This window comes from Triticum aestivum, chromosome 5A, assembly GCF_018294505.1.
Source record: "Triticum aestivum cultivar Chinese Spring chromosome 5A, IWGSC CS RefSeq v2.1, whole genome shotgun sequence".
Lineage (NCBI taxonomy): Eukaryota > Viridiplantae > Streptophyta > Magnoliopsida > Poales > Poaceae > Triticum > Triticum aestivum.
In genome coordinates this window covers 334,568,837-334,586,810 of record NC_057806.1, presented here as the reverse complement: position 1 = coordinate 334,586,810, position 17,974 = coordinate 334,568,837, and positions in this window count along the sequence as shown.

Sequence of the window (17,974 nt, the reverse complement as noted above, 5' to 3'; positions counted from 1 at the left end):
TGACTATATGAGTAGAACTGTTAATGATCTTAAGCTTATTAGTAAGCATGCTTCCATGGTTAAAACTCAAGTAGAACAAGTACTTAAGGAACAAGATGATTTGCTCAATGAGTTGAATAGTAAGAATAATGATAATGTTGCTAGGGTTATGACTAGAGGTCGTAAAACGACCCAAGAACCTTTGATCCTAAGGGCCATCCTAAGAGAGTTGAGCAAGATTCTCAGAGAACTAATACTGATGCACCTATTCCTAGTAATAAAAAGAAAAAGAAAATTGATAGGACTTTGCATGCTTCTAGTGAACCTGTTATAGACACATCTGAGAATCCCAATGATATTTCTATTTCTGATGCTGAGACACAATCTGGTAATGAACATGAACCTAGTGATAATGTTAATGATGATGTTCATGTTGATGATCAACCTAGTAATGATAGTGATGTAGAGATTGAACCTGTTGTTTATCTTGATAACCCACAACCAAAGAATCAACGTTATGATAAGAGAGACTTCATTGCTAGGAAACATGGTAAAGAAAGAGAACCATGGGTTCGGAAACCCATGCCCTTTCCTCTTAAACCATCCAAGAAAAAGGATGATGAGGATTTTGAGTGCTTTGCTGAAATGATTAGACCTATCTTTTTGTGTATGCGTTTGACCGATATGCTGAAAATGGCTCCTTATGCTAAGTATATGAATGATATTGTTACAAATAAAAGCAAGATACCGGAAGCTGAAATTTCCACCATGCTTGCAAATTACACTTTTAAGGGTGGAATACCAAAGAAACTAGGAGACCCGGAGTACCTACTATACCATGCTCCATTAGAAGAAACTGTGTTAAAACTGCTTTATGTGATCTTGGAGCCGGTGTTAGTGTTATGCCTTTCTCTTTATACCGTAGACTTGAATTGAATAAGTTGACACCTAGTGAAATATCTTTGCAAATGGCTGATAAATCAACTACTATACCCATCGGTATTTGTGAGGATGTGCCTATCGTGGTTGCAAAACGTTACTATCTTAGCGGACTTTGTTATTCTTGATATTCCTGAGGACGACAGTATGTCGATCATCCTTGGTAGACCCTTTTTGAATACTGCAGGGGCTGTTATTGATTGCAACAAGGGCAATGCCACTTTTCATATTAATGGTAATGAGCATACGGTGCACTTTCCTAGGAAACAACCTCAAGTTCATAGTATCAATTCTATTGGAAAATATCAACTATTACTATTGGAGGTTTTGAATTCCCTCTTCCTATTGTCAAAAAGAAATATGATATTCTTATTGTTGGGGACATGCATATCCCTATTGAGGTAAACTAGTGTTATTCGAAAATTCTCTGGTTTCATGTCATTCGGAAGAAGTTTGTTAATAAGACTTGATCAACCTTGTTAATAGATTCCTTTTGATGAGCATGAGATGGATGAATTTAGAAAGCACAACTTTTTGTACCGACTTTTTACTTTCTGTTATTTAGAATAAACAAAGAAAAAATAGTATTTTCTGTCTGTTTTCTAAATTATCCATGCAATAAAAAATGTCCCGAAAATAAAAGTTCTCCAAATGCCCTGAAATTTAGTATGATTTTTTATAGAATATTTTAGAATTTCTGGCACTGAACATGCACCAGGGGGCTGCACCAGTGGGCCACAAGGATGGAGGGCGCGCCCTACCCCCTGTGCGCTCCCCCTACCTTGTGGGTCCTACGTAGGCCCCCTCACTTATTCCAGCACCCATCCACTTTGTATTCCTCCAGAAAAATCATCTCGTTGCTCAAACCCGTGTTCTAGCTCATCTTGCTGCCATTTTCGATCTCCTTGTGCAAAGCTCCATTTGCAAAACTATTTTGGGGGATTGTTCTTCGGTATGTGACTCCTCCAATGGTCCAATTATATATTTTTTCTAGTGCTTTATTTTATGCAATTTTTTGCTGTTGTGGTGACCTTGTTCTTGAGCTTGCATGTCAAATTTATATGGTCCAAAGTAGTTTTGATGCATGATATAGCCTCTAGACACTTGTAGGAGTAGTTGCTATTAATTTTGTTGAGTTTGCTTCACTTTTATTTTGAGTCACTAAAAATTTCAGAAATTTTTCAGAGGAACAAAAATGTTTAGGAAAATATACCAAGGTGGTTCCTCGAGGAAGCAAGCCCCAAGGCTCGCGATACATGAGTCGGATCTTGAACCACTAAGGGAAGCTCAAGTACGGCCTTGGGAATGGCCGTCGGATCAATTCATGGTTCATGCAGGTTTCAAAGAGGAATTTGATGCGTATGTACGAAAAGCTGATCTTGAAGACTTTGTATCAGATAACTGTCCTCGGTACTATCAACTCACGGATTCATTCCTGCGAAGGTTTAAGTTTACATCTGAACGTAATACCCACACTGTTTTATTTGATCTTTATGATGAATCATATACCATGGACCTTGAAGATTTTAGCACTGCATGCAAAATTCCACAATGGGGCACTCATAGCGAGCCTCGAAAAAATGAGTATAATGATTTTCTTGCTAGCATTACTATGGGAGCTAGAAACTAGAAGTATTACAAGCTTCCATGGGGAGCATTCATTTTCCTACCATACATTATTTTGCTCTCTTTATAGGAAGATGCATTAATAGTAAACATGATCATAGCCACCTTTGTGCATCAGATCTTAGTGTCCTCAAGTGTGTGATGTTGGGTGATAAACGATATAACTTGGGGGCCATTATTGCGAGGAGGTTACATCTTAATGCTAAAGATGGAGATTTATTTGGTGGGATTTATGCAACCTGTTTAGCTAATTTTCTTGAAGTACCCATAAGGGGGAATGACATTGAGTTACCACCTACTTTTCTTGATTATAATGCTTTAGTACGCTACAAGTTTCTTGTGAGGAACGAATAGTCCCTCCTGTACCGACTAATCTTTGACAGGCAGCACTCTGTCCATATTATCCTTCCTGCTCCTGCCTTCTTTAACTTTCAGGAAAAACGGGGACATTTTATAACTAGAGAGGAGGCAGACGAGTAAAAGAGAGAGGTGGAGGCCGCTCGCCTCCATGCTGCAGCCCTTCAGGCAATAGATGCCGCATCCCAGTACAACCCCGACTACAACTTTGGATATCCGCCAAGCCAGCCGTGGCCCTAGACCAACTTAGGCCAAAAGCCTAAGCTTGGGGGAGTACGTATTTCTCACCGACATTGCATTCATGTTCACACACTCATTTTAGTTGTCAGTGTTCATACTTGTTCATTGTATTATCCATGCTAGTTTATTTTCTTTTTCCCGCTTTCTTCTTGTGTGTTTGAAAAATTGTAAGAAAAATAAAAAAAATACTTGTAGCTTCTTTTTAGTTTCCATCCCATGTTTAGTTAGTAGTAGTATATTAAAAGAAAACCCAAAAATATTTTGTGTTATTCTTTTGCTTCTTGGGAGCTTTTCTTGTTCTTGTTTTTACATTCTTCAAATAAACAAAAACTCCAAAAACATTTTAGTGTGTTTCTTTGAAATTATTTTTCCTTTCTTTGGGTCGAGAGGAGAAGACCATGACGAAAATGTTGAGTGGCTCTCATATGCATTATTGTTGATCTAGCAAGAGAGCCCATATTACCTTGTCTTCTCCTTTGAATAAATGTTTGCAGATTCCAGCTTAGTCCAATGCACGTGCACTATTATTATTGTCCACACCGTTCGGTCGTGCAAGTGAAAGGCAATAATGATGATATATGATGAAATGATTGAGATGAGGAAAAGCTGGTATGAACTCGACCTATCTTGTGTTTGTAAATATGATTAGTTCATCATCATTGATTCAGCCCATTATGAATGAAACATGTTTGCAATGACAATTAGAGATCATAGTTACTCATGCATTGCTTAATTAGCTAGGTGTTTATAATGGTTTACCTTGCATGCCAACATGCTTTTAAAATGGTTGTGATGTGGTATGATAGGATGGTATCCTCCTTTGAATGATTTAAGTGGATTGACTTGGCACATGTTCACACATGTAGTTGAAACAAAATCAACATAGCCTCCATGATATTTATGTTCATGGTGATTTATATCCTACACATGCTTGCACTCAAAGTTGGTTAATCTCAATGCATGTTTATGACTATTGTTGCTCTCTAGTTGGTCGCTCGTCAATCTCTTGCTAGCCTTCACTTGTACTTGAAGGAAATATGCCCTAGAGGCAATAATAAAGTTGTTGATTTATATTTCCTTATATCATGATAAATGTTTATTATTCACGCGAGAATTGTATTAACCGGAAACTTGATACATGTGTGGATACATAGACAAAACACAGTCTCCTTAGCAAGCCTCTCCTAGACTAGTTCGTTAATCAAAGATGGTTAAGTTTCCTAACCATAGACACGTGTTTTCATTTTATGAACGGGATCACATCATTAGCAGAATGATGTGATGGACAAGACCCATCACTTAGCATAGCATATTGATCGTTCCGTTTTATTGCTATTGCTTTCTTCATGTCAAATACATATTCCTTCGACTATGAGATTATGCAACTCCCGGATACCGAAGGAATACCTTGTGTGCTATCAAACGTCACAACATAATTGGGTGATTATAAAGATGCTCTGCAGGTATCTCTGAAGGTGTTTGTTGGGTTGGCATAGATTGAGATTAGGATTTTTCACTCCGAGTATTGGAGAGGTATCTCTGGGCCCTCTCGGTAATGCACACCATAATAAGCCTTGCAAGAAATGTGACTAATGAGTAAGTTACAGGATGATGTATTACGGAACGAGTAAAGTGACTTGCCGGTAACAAGATTGAACTAGGTATGAAGATACCGACGATCGAATCTCACTGATGACAAAGGGGGTAACGTATGTTGTCATTACGGTTCGACCGATAAAGATCTTCATAGAGTATGTGGGAGCCAATATGAGCATCCAGGTTCCCCTATTGGTTATTGACCGGAGAGATGTCTCAGTCATGTCTACATAGTTATCGAACCCGTAGCGTCTGCACGCTTAACGTTCGATGACGATTTTGTATTATATAAGTTATGTGATTTGGTGACCGAAAGTTGTTCGAAGTCCCGGATGATATCATGTACATGACGATGAGTCTCGAAATGGTTGAGAGGTAAATATTGATATATAGGACGATGGTATTTGGACACCGAAAGTGTTTCGGGGTGCACTGAGTATTTATCGGGTCACCGGAAGGGGTTTCGGGCACCCCGGCAAAAGATATGGGCCTTATGGGCCAAGAGGGGAACACACCAGCCAAAAAAGGGCTGGTGTGCCCCTCCCATATGGGCTATCCAAATTGGAGAAGAAAAGGGGAAGGAGAAAAGGAAAAAGGGAATAGGATTCCCCCTTTCCCCTCTTCCCTTCCTACTCTGAATAGGAATAGGAAAGGGGAGAGGCCGAATTGGTGGAGGCGCCCAAGTAGGATTCCTCCTACTTGGTGCGCCCCCTTGGCTGCCTCTCCTCTCCTCCAACCTATATATATGAAGGGGGCACTTCTAGAACACACACCAACAATTGTTAGTCGTGTGCGGCGCCCCCTCCATAGTTTACGCCTCCTGTCATATCTTCGTAGTGCTTAGGCGAAGCCCTACGCAGATCACTTCACCATCACCGTCACCATGCCGTCGTGCTGACAGAACTCTCCCTTGACACTTTGCTGGATCAAGAGTTCAAGGGACGTCATCGAGCTGAACGTGTGCAGAACTCAGAGGTGACGTACGTTCGGTGCTTGATCGGTCGGAACGAGAAGAAGTTCGACTACACCAACCGCGTTGTCAAACGCTTCCGCTTTCGGTCTACAAGGGTACATGGACACACTCTCCCCCTCTCGTTTCTATGCATCTCCTAGATAGATCTTGCGTGAGCATAGGAATTTTTTTGAAATTGCATGCTATGTTACCCAATAGTGGTATCAGAGCCAGGTCTATGCGTAGATGATATGCACAAGTAGAACACAAAGAGTTGTGAGCGGTGATATTCATATTGCTTACCACCAATATCTTATTTTGATTCGGCGGTATTGTTGGATGAAGCAACCCGGACCAACCTTACATGACCACGTTCATGAGACGGTTCCACCGACAGAGATGCAACTTGTTTTGCATAAAAGTGGCTGGCGGGTGTCTGTTTCTCCAACTTTAGTTGAATGGAATTTGACTGCGGCCGGTCCTTGTTGAAGGTTAAAACGGCAAACTTGAAAAATCACTGTTGTGGTTTTGATGCGTAGGTAAGAATGGTTCTTACTAGAAGCCCGTAGTAGCCACATAAAATTTGCAATAACAAAGTTGTTGGGGATATTACTACTGGACTAAACCGGCCAGGAGTAGCCGGATTAACTTTATGAAGATTAGAAGCCCATGAAGATGTGAAGATGATGGTGCTTCACGAAGGCCCAAGGCCCAGAAGTGAGTTAAGGCCTATAGATGTAAACCGGCTTAATCATGTAACTTGCTTTGTAAGATAGGGAGTGTAGAGACCGAATCGGAAACGTTTATGATCTGGCTTCGGGACTCTGTAAACTGACGGGCACCACCCATGTATATAAGGGGATGACCCGGCAGCGGTTCAGGGGACACACAACAACTCGAGAGCCAAACAAAGCGGATTCACTCCCTGGCCTTCGAAACCCAAGCAATACCAATCACAACTAGACGTAGACTTTTACCTTCATCGAAGGGGCCGAACTAGTATAAACTTCCATGTCCCCTTGTCCGGTTTAACCCCTTTAAGCTAACCCTTTGCAATGGCTCCACGACTAAGTCCTTTCACAAGGACATCTGCCGTGACAAACCCACGATAGTTGGCACCAACCGTGGGGCTATCGCACGATGGTTTCAAGTTCTTGAAGGGCAGCTTTGATGGACTCAAGGGATATGCTGTGGGCCGGATGACGAAGAGTCGTCGCGGCAAGCTCTACATCGACAATGCAGGATGGGGTCCCGAGGCCGACTCAATTGAATATGGGTACCGGGTCCCCTTTGGTGGGATTCACATCTTCATCGGCAAGATTGGTGAACCGCCCCCTGAGCCGGACACCTGCACCGACATCATCGAAACGGCTCAGCGCGCAAGTTTTTCGCCGGTTTAGCCCGTGACGAAGCGCGTCTTTGCAGGCGTCATCCATGGAGTGGAATACGAGGACAGACCGGCATCCGATGGAGAAACCATTGTCTGTTCCGACGGCGAGTCTTCAGGAGAGACCGAATCACTCTATCAGCTGCAGGATGGCCGGATTGATGGAGGATCCGAGGGCAACAGTATTCCGGACCCCCATGATCTGCCAAACCGGGCCGCTATCTTCATGGCCGGCACACAGTCGGTGCCTCACTCATCAACTGCTGCAGCAATACTCTTCGGTTCAGCAACGGCTACGCCGGTGGGGGCAGGAATGTAACGCCCTGGACACACCCGCCGGTGGTCGTTACTCCTGGCGGGATCTAGACTGGCCCCACATATCAATACTAGTCTTTTCTGCGCACTTTGTCCTCACTCGTGTGCACCCGGGAGCAACTTCCCGGTCGGTCACCCATCCTGACACTACTCCAAGCTGAGCACGCTTAACTTTGGAGTTCTGTCCGAATGGGCTCCCGGAAAAGAAGGAATTCCTTATTGATATGAGTAGTCTATCATCCCTAATAAGCCAGGCCATCACATACACCCCCACTCAGAGGAATCGACGTCCTCGTCGGGCCACAGGAACATTCCCTCTTGGCACATACGTATGTGCATCCAGTCCGGTACATGTGCCATGCTGGGTGCCACGACGGGTCACAAACGTCATGACAACATGACCACGCACCTGTCCGCAACCATCCGTGTAACCGCGAGGGTCGGCTCTAATACCAACTTGTAACGCCCCGGACACACCCGCCGGTGGTCGTTACTCCTGGCGGGATCTAGACTGGCCCCACATATCAATACTAGTCTTTTCTTTGCACTTTGTCCTCACTCGTGCGCACCCGGGAGCAACTTCCCGGTCGGTCACCCATCCTGACACTACTCCAAGTTGAGCACGCTTAACTTTGGAGTTTTGTCCGAATGGGCTCCCGGAAAAGAAGGAATTCCTTATTGATACGAGTAGTCTATCATCCCTAATAAGCCAGGCCATCACAAGGAAGCTCTGCACCGCCTCCGGCTCAAGTCCTATCTGACCTATTCGACGCTCTGGCAACACTGATGGCCGCAGAGGTGGATGCAGCAGCCCGGGATCAACACAAAGCGGAGATTGCGAAGGTGAAGGATCAAATAGCTCAGGCTAAAGCGGACCTAGCGGCAGAGAACGCTAGGATGGCTACAGGACGGGCCGAGTTGGAAGCACAGGCCTACCGGATTAGGCTGGATCAGAACGCTTCCGAAGAAGTCATGAGAAGAAGGTACCGATCGCATCTCCCATCGGGTTATGAGCCACGAAACCTCTTCAACACACCAGGAGCAGGAGCTAGTAACCAGCCAATACTGAACCGAACGAAGGCGCCAGGGACAGGAGCGCCGGTTCAACCGCGCACGATGGACTCGCCTCGTCAGAACAATGTTGTGCCACAGTATGTACCAACACCTCCCGGGCATTATTCCAACCCGTTGGACAATGTCGTGGCTGCCGCTTCACGCCTGGCAGCCCTCCCAACCGACAGCGAATCACCAGTTGTGATTGAGGCACGTCAGGCTAGAGATATCCTTCAAACGGCGCTAAACTAGCAGCAGTCATACTCACACAGTCGTGAGAGGATTCATTCTACTCCCCGTCCAAGCCGGAGCTATAGCAGACATGTGGAGGATGAACCGGCTGTGTCAAGCAGCGCACGTCGACGTAACTCGCCGCGAGGGCACAACCCGGCAGGGGGAGGAGCTAATGTGCAAGATGTTGTGGATCATGGCCGCGCGCGTCGGGAGGCCGAGTTAGCAGCTCGACACGGAGCGCGACAACATACTCCGGTTCATCCTACCGCGTCAGTAGAACCAGGGGTGGTATTCAGTTCCTTAGGGGTGCCGTGTCTCGCCCCCGCTTTACGTACTGTGAGACTGCCTAAGGATTTCAAAGGGCCTCGTAATGTGCCTGATACGTCTCCAACGTATCTATAATTTTTGATTGCTCCATGCTATATTATCTACTATTTTGAATGTTTATGGGCTTTATTATACACTTTTATATCATTTTTGGGACTAACCTATTAACCCAGAGCCCAGTGCCAGTTTCTATTTTTATCCTGTTTTAGGGTTTCGAAGAAAAGGAAAATCAAACGGAGTCCAATTGACCTGAAACTTCACAGAACTCATTTTTGGAAGGAAAGAAGCCCAGAAGACTTGGAGTGCACGTCGGGGGACCTGCGAGGAGGCCACGAGGCAGGGGGCGCGCCCACCCCCCTGGGCGCGCCCTCCACCCTCATGGGCCCCTCGTGGCCCCCCTAACGTACTTCTTCCACCTATATATCTCCATATACCCTAAAAACATCGGGGAGCACAATAGATCGGGAGTTCCGCCGCCAGAAGCCTCCGTAGCCACCGAAAGCCAATCTAGACCCATTCCGGCACCCTGCCGGAGGGGGAATCCTTCTCCGGTGGCCATCTTCATCATCCCGGTGCTCTCCATCACGAGGAGGGAGTAGTTCTCCCTCGGGGCTGAGGGTATGTACCAGTAGCTATGAGTTTTGATCTCTCCCTCTCGTGTTCTTGAGATGATACGATCTTGATGTATCGCGAGCTTTGTTATTATAGTTGGATCTTATGTTTCTCCTCCCCCTCTACTCTCTTGTAATGGATTGCGTTTCCCCTTTGGAGTTATCTTATCGGATTGAGTCTTTAAAGATTTGAGAACACTTGATGTATGTCTTGCCATGGATATCTGTGGTGACAATGGGATATCACGTGATTCACTTGATGTACGTTTTGGTGACCAACTTGCCAGTTCTGCCCATGAACCTATGCATAGGGGTTGGCACATGTTTTCGTCGTGATTCTCCGGTAGAACTTTGGGGCACTCTTTGAGGTCCTTTGTTTTGGTTGAATAGATGAATCTGAGATTGTGTGATGCATATCGTATAATCATGCCCACGGATACTTGAGGTGACATTGGAGTATCTAGGTGACATTAGGGTTTTGGTTGATTTGTGTCTTACGGTGTTATTCTAGTACGAACTCTAGGGCTGTTTGTGACACTTATAGGAATAGCCCAACGGATTGATTGGAAAGAATAACTTTGAGGTGGTTTCGTACCCTACCATAATCTCTTCGTTCGTTCTCCGCTATTAGTGGCTTTGGAGTGACTCTTTGTTGCATGTTGAGGGATAGTTATGTGATCCAATTATGATATTATTGTTGAGGGAACTTACACTAGTGAAAGTATGAACCCTAGGCCTTATTTCCACACATTGCAATACTGTTTACGCTCACTTTTATCACTTGCTACCTTGCTGTTTTTATTATTTCAGATTACAAATACCTTTATCTACCATCCATATACCACTTGTATCACCATCTCTTCGCCGAACTAGTGGGCCTATACAATTTATCATTGTATTGGGTGTGTTGGCGACACAAGAGACTCTTTGTTATTTGGTTGCAGGGTTGCTTGAGAGAGACCATCTTCATCCTACGCCTCCTACGGATTGATAAACCTTAGGTCATCCACTTGAGGGAAATTTGCTACTGTCCTACAAACCTCTGCACTTGGAGGTCCAACAACGTCTACAAGAATAAGGTTGTGTAGTAGACATCAAGCTCTTTCTGGCGCCGTTGCCGGGGAGGTGAGTGCTTGAAGGTATATCTTTAGATCTTGCAATCGAGTCTTTTAGTTTCTTGTTTTATCACTAGTTTAGTTTATAAAATAAAACTACAAAAAATGGAATTGAGTTTGTCTCATATGCTTCACCTTTTTAATATCTTTCGTGAGTATGATGGAAAGGATAATTGTGCTCAAGTGCTAGAAGAAGAAATCTATAAAATGTTTGGCACTAAATATTTGAATGATGAGCATGATGGCAATGTTGTTAGTATGAATTCCTTGAATATCCATGATGTTAATGATATGAAAAGGCCCAAGCTTGGGGATGCTATGTTTGATGAAGATGATGTTTTTGAGAATATATTTGCTGCAATTAATGTTTGTCCCAAGCTTGGGGATGCTACGCTTAATGAAGATGATATTTTAGTCTCCCAAGTTTTAATATGCAAATTTATAATTATGATAGCATGCCTCCTACTTATGATGATTATTGTGATGATACTTATGCTATAAAAAGTAGTGATTATATTTATAAAAAAATTCATGATTATGGTTACCCCTTCTCTGAACATTACTCTTTTAATATGGAAACAATTTATAGTATCCAAGTCTCTTATGATACTCCCACTATCCCGAATGAGAAGAATTTTGCTTATGTGGAGATTAATAAAATTTCTATGCTTGTAGATCATGAAAAGAATGCTTTAGGTGCTGGTTATATTGTTAAATTCATTCATGATGCTACTGAAAATTATTATGAGGGAGGAACATATGCTTGTAGGAATTGCAATAATATCAAGTTTCCTCTCTATATGCTTAAAGTTTTGAAGTTATGCTTGTTTTGCCCTCCTATGCTAGTTGATTATTGTTCCTACAAGTTGTTTGCTCACAAAATCCATATGCATAGGAAGTGGGTTAGACTTAAATGTATTAGCAATATTCTTCATGATGCTCTCTTTATGTTTCAATTCTTATCTTTACATGAGCATCATTGAAATCGTCATGCCTAGCTAGGGGCGTTAAACGATAGCGCTTGTTGGGAGGCAACCCAACTTTGTTTTTGTTCATCGCATTTTGTTCCTGTTTCGTAATAAATAATTCATCTAGCCTCTGTTTAGATGTGGTTTTATGCTTTTAATTAGCGTTTGTTCCAAGTAGAACCTTTGGGAAGACTTGGGTGAAAGTCTTTATGATCATGCTGTAAAAAACAGAAACTTTAGCGCTCACGAGAATTGCTGCCATTTTTATTTGGAGAGTGATATTTAGTTAATTCTTTTTGAAGATGATTAACATATAAATTCCTCAGGTCAATAAATTTATTTTATAATTTTATGAGTTCCAGAAGTATACGTTTTATTCAGATTACTACAGACTGTTCTGTTTTTGACATATTCTGTTTTCTATGTGTTGTTTGCCTATTTTGATGAATCTATGGCTAGTAAAAGAGTTTATAAACCATAGATAAGTTGGAATACAGTAGATATTACACCAATATAAATAAATAATGAGTTCATTACAGTACCTTGAAGTGGTATTTTGTTTTCTTTCGCTAATGGAGCTTACGAGTTTTCTGTTAAGTTTTGTGTTGTGAAGTTTTCAAGTTTTGGGTAAGGATTCGACGGACTATGGAATAAGGAGTGGAAAGAGCCTAAGCTTGGGGATGCCCAAGGCACACCAAGTTAATATTCAAGGATAACCAAGAGCCTAAGCTTGGGGATGCCCCGGAAGGCATCCCCTCTTTCGTCTTCGTTCATCGGTAACTTTACTTGGAGCTATATTTTTATTTACCACATGATATGTGTTTTGCTTGGAGCATCAATTTATTTTGTTAGGATTTTCTTGCTGTTATTTATAACAATGTTTTGCATCTTTTATTTCAATAAAAGTGGCATTGATAGCCTTTACTATGCCTATGTTACAAGTATACATGTTGCTGTTTGAAAACAGAAAGTTTACCGCTGTTGCAATAATTCCCTAGAAAAGTCAGAATGTGATAAAATGTTAAAACCTTTTGCATATTAAGCTCTGATAAATTTACTACAGTGTGAATTTTATTTAATAATTTTTTGAGCTAGGGAAGTATGGATGTTGCAGCATTCTTTACAGACTATCCTGTTTAGGCAGATTGCTGTTATGTTTGCATTGTTTGCATATGTTTGCTTCTTTGATGATTCTATTTGAGGACAGGACTATTAAATATTCAGAGGCATTTAGTATGAAATGAATAATAATAATTTTAGTGATTTGCTACAGTAGAGTATGATAAGGTTTTGGCAATGGTTTATACTAACTTATCTCACGAGTCCTTGTTGAGTTTTGTGTGGATGAAGCTTTTGAGATTTAGGGAGACCGTGATATGAGAGGAATTAAGGAGACACAAAATCTCAAGCTTGGGGATTCCCAAGGCACCCCAAGATAATATTTCAAGAAGTCTCAAGCGTCTAAGCTTGGGGATGCCCCGGTTGGCATCCCACCTTTCTTCTTCAACAGCTATCGGTTAGTATCGGGTGATCCTAAGTTTTTGCTTCTTCACATGATGTTTGCTATTCTTAGAATGTCATTTTATTTTGCTTTGCTTGCTGTTTGAATAAAATACCAAGATATGAAATTATTAAATGTTATAGAGTCTTCACATAGTTGCATAATTATTCAACTACTCATTGATCTTCACTTATATCCTTCGGAGTAGTTTGTCATTTGCTCTAGTGCTTCACTTATATCTTTTAGAGCACGGTGGTGGATTTGTTTTAAAGAAACTATTGATCTCTCATGCTTCACTTAAATTATTTTGAGAGTCTTAATAGCATGGTAATTTGCTTAATAATAACATGCTTGGTATTCAAGATTTGTGAAACTTTCTTTTGAGTGTGTTGAATACTAAGAAAAGTTGGATGCTTGATAATTGTTTTGAGATATGGAGGTAGTAATATCAAAGTCATGCTAGTAGAGTAATTGTGAATTTGAGAAGTGCTTGAGTTAAAGTTTGCAAGTCCCGTAGCATGCACGTATGGTAAATGTTATGCAAGAAATTTGAAACATGAGGTGTTGTTTGATTGTCCTCCTTATGAGTGGCGCTCGGGGACGAGCGATGGTATTTTCCTACCAATCTATCCCCCTAGGAGCATGCGCGTAGTGCCGAGGTTTTTGATGACTTGTAGTTTTTGCAATAAGTATGTGAGTTCTTTATAACTAATGTTGAGTCCATGGATTATACGCACTCTCACCCTTCCATCCTTGCTAGCCTCTTCGGTACCGTGCATTGCCCTTTCTCACATCGAGAGTTGGTGCAAACTTCGCCGGTGCATCCAAACCCCGTGATATGATACGCTCTTTCACACATAAACCTCCTTATATCTTCCTCAAAACAGCCACCATACCTACCTATTATGGCATTTACATAGCCATTCCGAGATATATTGCCATGCAACTTTCCACCATCCAGTTTATCATGACACATTCATCATTGTCATATTGCTTAGCATGATCATGTAGTTGACATAGTATTCGTGGCAAAGCCACCGTTCATAATTTTTTCATACTTGTCACTCTTGATTCATTGCATATCTCGGTACACTGCCGGAGGCATCCATATAGAGTCATACTTTGTTCTAGTATCGAGTTGTAATCATTGAGTTGTAAATAAATAGAAGTGTGATGATCATCATTCAATAGAGCATTGTCCCAAAAAAAGAGAGAGAAAGGCCAAAGAAAAAAAAATAAGGCCCAAAAAAAATAAAAAAAAATAAAAAAGGGGCAATGCTACTATCTTTTTTCTCCACACTTGTGCTTCAAAGTAGCACCATGTTCTTCATATAGAGAGTCTCTTGAGTTATCACTTTCATATACTAGTGGGAATTTTCATTATAGAACTTGGCTTGTATATTCCAACAATGGGCCTCCTCAAGTGCCCTAGGTATTCGTGAGCAAGCAAGTTGGATGCACACCCACTAGTTTATTTTGTTGAGCTTTCATACATTTATAGCTCTAGTGCATCCGCTGCATGACAATCCCTACTCCTTGCATTAACATCAATCGGTGGGCATCTCCATAGCCCATTGATTAGCCTCGTTGATGTGAGACTTTCTCCTTTTTGTCTTCTCCACCCCCTCATTATATTCTATTCCACCCAAGTGCTATATCCATGGCTCACGCTCATGTATTGCGTGAAAGTTTATGAGTTTGAGATTACTAAAGTATGAAACAATTGCTTGTCTTGTCATCGGGGTTGTGCATGATGAGAGCATTCTTGTGTGACGAAAATGAAACATGACTAAACTATATGATTTTGTAGGGATGAACTTTCTTTGGCCATGTTATTTTGAGAAGACATAATTGCTTAGTTAGTATGCTTGAAATATTATCATTTTTATGTCAATGTGAACTTTCGTCTTGAATCTTTCGGATCTGAATATTCATACCACAATTCAGAAGTATTACATTGAAATTATGCCAAGTAGCACTCCGCATCAAAAATTCTATTTTTATCATTTACCTACTTGAGGACGAGCAGGAATTAAGCTTGGGGATGCTGATACGTCTCCAATGTATCTATAATTTTTGATTGCTCCATGCTATATTATCTACTGTTTTGAATGTTTATGGGCTTTTTTATACACTTTTATATCATTTTTGGGACTAACCTATTAACCGAGAGCCCAGTGCGAGTTTCTGTTTTTACCCTGTTTTAGGGTTTTGAAGAAAAGGAAAATCAAACGGAGTCCAATTGACCTGAAACTTCACGGAACTCATTTTTTGGAAGGAAAGAAGCCCAGAAGACTTGGAGTGCACGTCGGGGGACCTGCGAGGAGGCCACGAGGCAGGGGGCGCCCACCCCCTAGGTGCGCCATCCACCCTCGTGACCCCCCTGACGTACTTCTTCCGCCTATATATCTCCATATACCCCTAAAAACATCGGGGAGCACAATAGATCGGGAGTTCCGTCGCCAGAAGGCTCCGTAGCCACCGAAAGCCAATCTAGACCCGTTCCGGCACCTTGCCGGAGGGGGAATCCTTCTTCGGTGGCCATCTTCATCATCCCGGTGCTCTCCATGACGAGGAGGGAGTAGTTCTCCCTCAGGGCTGAGGGTATGTACCAGTAGCTATGTGTTTTGATCTCTCTCTCTCTCGTGTTCTTGAGGTGATATGATCTTGATGTATCGCGAGCTTTGCTATTATAGTTGGATCTTATGTTTCTCCTCCCCCTCTACTCTCTTGTAATGGATTGAGTTTCCCCTTTGGAGTTATCTTATCGGATTGAGTCTTTAAAGATTTGAGAACACTTGATGTATGTCTTGCCGTGGATATCTGTGGTGACAATGGGATATCACGTGATTCACTTGATGTATGTTTTGGTGACCAACTTGCGGGTTCTGCCCATGAACCTATGCATTGGGGTTGGCACACGTTTTCGTCGTGATTCTCCGATAGAACTTTAGGGAACTCTTTGAGGTCCTTTGTGTTGGTTGAATAGATGAATCTGAGATTGTGTGATGCATATCGTATAATCATGCCCACGGATACTTGAGGTGACATTGGAGTATCTAGGTGACATTAGGGTTTTGGTTGATTTGTGTCTTACGGTGTTATTCTAGTACGAACTCTAGGGCTGTTTGTGAAACTTATAGGAATAGCCCAACGGATTGATTGGAAAGAATAACTTTGAGGTGGTTTCGTACCCTACCATAATCTCTTCATTCGTTCTCCGCTATTAGTGACTTTGGAGTGACTCTTTGTTGCATGTTGAGGGATAGTTATGTGATCCAATTATGATATTATTGTTGAGGGAACTTACACTAGTGAAAGTATGAACCCTAGGCCTTATTTCCACACATTGCAATACCGTTTACGCTCACTTTTATCACTTGCTACCTTGCTGTTTTTATTATTTCAGATTACAAATACCTTTATCTACCATCCATATACCACTTGTATCACCATCTCTTCGCCGAACTAGTGGGCCTATACAATTTATCATTGTATTGGGTGTGTTGGGGACACAAGAGACTCTTTGTTATTTGGTTGCAGGGTTGCTTGAGAGAGACCATCTTCATCCTACGCCTCCTACGGATTGATAAACCTTAGGTCATCCACTTGAGGGAAATTTGCTACTGTCCTACAAACCTCTGCACTTGGAGGTCCAACAATGTCTACAAGAAGAAGGTTGTGTAGTAGACATCAGTGCCCAATTACACCGCTGATTTGCAGCCCGAGGCGTGGTTTGAAAGTTACAAGATGGCAATGGAGATGCTGGATGTGGATGAAGCGGTGTGTGCTAAATACTTCACCATGATGCTAGAGGGAACAACTCGTACTTGGTTAAAGAGCTTACCAGTTAATTCTGTCGGATCATGGGCTGAATTGAAGCACCGGTTTATCCAGAACTTCAAAGATACTTGTAAGCAGCCTATGTCAATCGTGGATCTGGCCGCTTGTGTCCAGGAGGAGGGGGAGTCCACGACCCATTGGGTCAAGCGGGTCTCAGCGATTTTACATTCATCGAATCGCATCAACGCAGACACCGCAGTGCTAACATTGGAGGGCAATTGTCATTTTCTCCCGCTTAAACAGAAGTTCGGAAGGCTCAAATGTCACTGCAATGATATGTCAACACTCATGGCCGCTTTGGTTAAGTACGCCGATTCAGATAATACCAAAGACCCGGACTCAAAGGAGGACAAACCGGGGAAAGGGAAGAAGAACGGTAACGCCAAGAGTCAGCACCCTAATCTGGCAGGCCACGGGAACAATGGTAAGCGCAAGGCCGACAGCAGTTTGTACTTTGTCGCTAACACCAATGCTCAGGAGAATGGCCAGCACCACAAGGGCAAGCGGCCCCAGAGGGGCGGAGGTTCAGGCTCCAGTTTGGAGCGCCTGTTAAATCAGCCCTGTCCAAAGCATGGATCAAAGGAGAAGCCAACGTCGCATCTTTGGAAGGATTGTTACATCATGCGGGATTTTAAGAACTCCAATATGTTCCAGTATGATATTGGCCCGCCCGGCGGTTCAGGAGGTGGCTTCCACAGGCCGGGTTACGGAGGTGGCAGTTCCGGTTCAGGATTTCAAGGCAGTCAAACCAGGCACATCAATCAAGGGCACCAAGGCAACCAGGGAGGCTACAACCATCAGGGGAGCCAGTAGCAGCAGTCAAGTTATCAAAGCCATCCTAAGCAGTTAAATAGTGGGCAATATCATGCCTTCACTACTAGCTTGTGTAAGCGTGACTAGAAGCTTCACAAGAGGGCAGTAAACACTGTTG